At 34.8% G+C, this 3018-nt stretch overlaps 1 long non-coding RNA gene across 2 annotated transcripts in view; it reads right to left on the reverse strand.

Annotated features, from left to right (window-relative positions):
• LOC110260049 overlaps nt 234-3018 on the reverse strand; it is a 38615-nt gene continuing 35830 nt past the window's right edge. For both annotated transcript variants that reach the window (XR_002342828.1, XR_002342829.1), the window contains exon 4: nt 234-1437. This is a non-coding gene — a long non-coding RNA (uncharacterized LOC110260049). The remainder of the gene's footprint in view (nt 1438-3018) is intronic.

Consider the following 3018-nt stretch of genomic DNA (forward strand, 5'->3'; position numbering starts at 1 on the left):
TTGGGATTTTTTTGGACATATACCCAGGAATGGGATTGCTGGGTCATATGGTAGTTCTAGTTTCATTATTTGAGCAACCCCCATACTGCTTTTTTACAGTTGCTGCACCCAATTTACAGTCCCACTAACAATATAGGAGGGTTCCTCACTGACACTTGTTATTTGTGTGGGTTTTTTTCTTTTTTTGATGATAGCCATTCTGACAAGTGAGGTAATATCTCATTGTGGTTTTGACTTGCATTTCTCTAAGTTATGCTGAGATTTTTTTTTTTTATGTGCTCACTGGCGATTTGCATTCCCTTTTGTAAAAATGTCTATCCAGTTCTTCTGCCCATTTTTAATGTTTTTTTTAATGTTGAGTTTTATGAGCTATTTATAGATGTTGGATCTTAGCCCCTTATCAGCCATATCATTTGAAGATATCTTCTTCCAATAAGTAGGTTGTCTTTTCGTTTTGTCAATGGTTTCCTTTGCTGTGCAAAATCTTTTAAGTTTATTAGGTCCCATTTGTTGATTTTTGCTTTTGTTTCTTTTGCTTTAGGAGAGAGATCCAAAAAAAAATATTGCTGCAATTTATGTTAGAGTGTTCTGCCTATGTTTTCCTCTAAGAATTATGTAATATCCAGTCTTACATTTAGGTCTTTAATCCATTTTGAGTTTATTTATGTTTGTAGTGTTAGAGAATGTTCTAATTTCATTCTTTTTACAAATGGCTATCCAGTTTTCCCAGCACCACTTATTGAAGAGACTGTCCTTTCTCCATTGTATATCCTTGCTCCCTTTGTTGTAGATTAATTGATGATAAGTGCAGGGGTTTATTTCTGAGATTCCTATCCTCTTCCATTGATCTCTATGTCTGTGCCAATAGCATACTGCTTTGATTGCAATAGCTTTGCAATATACTCTAACATCAGAGAGCATCATTCCTCCAGCTCTGTTCTTTATCAAGATTGTTTTGGCTGTTTGGGGTCTTCTGTGTTTCCCTAGAGATTTTGAAATTATTTGTACTGGTTCTGTGAAAAATGCCTTTGGTATTTTAATAGGGATTGCATTGAATCTGTAGAGTACCTTGCATGGTATGGTCATTTTAACAATATTAATTTCTCCAGTCCAAGAACACAGTATATCTTTCCATCTGTTTGTGTCCTCTTCCATGTCTTTCCACATTGTCTTATAGTTTTCCAAGTACAACTTTCCCTCCTTAGGTAGGTTGATACCTAAGTATCTTATTCTTTTTGATGTAATGGGTCTGTTTCTTTAATTTTTCTGATATTTTATTATTAGTATATAGAAATTCAACAGATTTCTTTATATTAATTTTGTATCCTGCAACTTTACCCAGATTCATTGATGAGCTCTCATAGTTTTCTGGTAGCATCTTTAGGATTTTCTATTTATGATTATGTATGGTTTTTCTATGCAGGATTTTCATGTCATCTGCAAATAAAAATAAAATATAAATTCTATCTTTGAAAAAATGAATATGATGAATAGACCTCTTGCAAGAATGATCAAGAAAAGGAAAGGCAGGGAGTTCTCCAGTGGCACAGCAAATTAAGGATCCGGCATTGTCACTGCTTGGTGTGCAATATATCCCTGGCCCAGGAACTTCTGTTTGGGCATGATCAAAAGGAAAAAAAAGGAAAGACTAATTTAGAGTATTATAGGGAAAAGAGATTTGAACTACAGATAAGATTGAATGGGTGTACTCCTGTCCAGCAGTGTAAATGAATGAACTACATATACCTAAAAATCTTAAAAATAAAGCTGTGAATTATGATGTTTCAAAAAGATATGTGCAGTATTGTACATTTGTATAAATGTTAAACAATATATTTTATGTGTGCATAAAAAATAGAAAAAAATTTAATTTAAATTTTAAATTTGATTTTCCGATTAACAATTTTATTTTAAAATCTTATTTAGAATTAGAATTCTCATAAGAATTAAAATGCTAATTTATCCACTTTAAGATACTAGTTTCCTCTGGGAGGAAAGAAGCTTGAAGGAATTGGGCAGAGGTGAGGGTAGTATAAAAGGGATTTTAACTGTAACTTTAATGTTATATTTCCTTTGTGTCCCAGAGAAAATGACAGAGAGAGAACTAAAGGCACAAAAAGAAAAATATCATTATCTTTTAGGCCTTATAGGGAGTACATGTTGGTGCCTTCTATATTATTTTCTGTACTTTGGATATATTTGAATTGTTTTATAATTTAAAATTATTTTGAGGAGTTCCCATTGTGGCTCAGCAGTAATGAACCCAACTAGTATCCATGAGGTTACAGGTTCAATCCCTGGCCTTGCTCACTGGGTTAAGGATCCGTCATTGCTGTGAGCTGTGGTGTAGCCTGCAGACACGGCTCAGATCCTGCATTGATGTGGCTGTGGCATAGCCCAGCAACTGCAGCTCCAATTCCACCCCTCATCTAGGAACCTCCATATGCCGCACCTATGGCCATAAAAAGCAAAAAAAAAAAAAAATTATTTTGAGGTTGAATTTAGTCAGTCATGCTATAAACTTCACACAGCAAATTGTGCTGTATAGTTAACATTTTCCTGAATAGCCTCACAAGTGACATAGCTACCAGATTTACAGACAACAGTCAATACATATTCTATCACAACAGTCAATACATATTCTATCACAAAACTTCCACAGATCATGTCAGTGGTAGTTACAATTCTTTACTGATTCCTTAGAGGATGCCAGACTTAACAGTAGGGACCCACGAAATAACTGCAACATGATTCATTGTCACGGTTAAATTATTGCTAAGGGTGAGTACATGCCCTATGGTACTGGCCTTGCAAATGAGGTCAAAGAATGTCTGTACTTAAAAAGGAGGATTCAGTGTGATAGAAATGCAGCCTTAGTTAATTGCACTATGTCCTTCCCCTATCTTAACACTGGTCACTTTGGATCATCATTACTGGTCTGTCTGTATGCTTGGCTCACTGTGGGCACACAATAAATAATTGCTGACTGACTGATTAATCTCCAGGAAAAGAAATTCC

Source organism: Sus scrofa, chromosome 3 (assembly GCF_000003025.6).
Source record: "Sus scrofa isolate TJ Tabasco breed Duroc chromosome 3, Sscrofa11.1, whole genome shotgun sequence".
Classification (NCBI taxonomy): Eukaryota; Metazoa; Chordata; class Mammalia; order Artiodactyla; family Suidae; genus Sus; species Sus scrofa.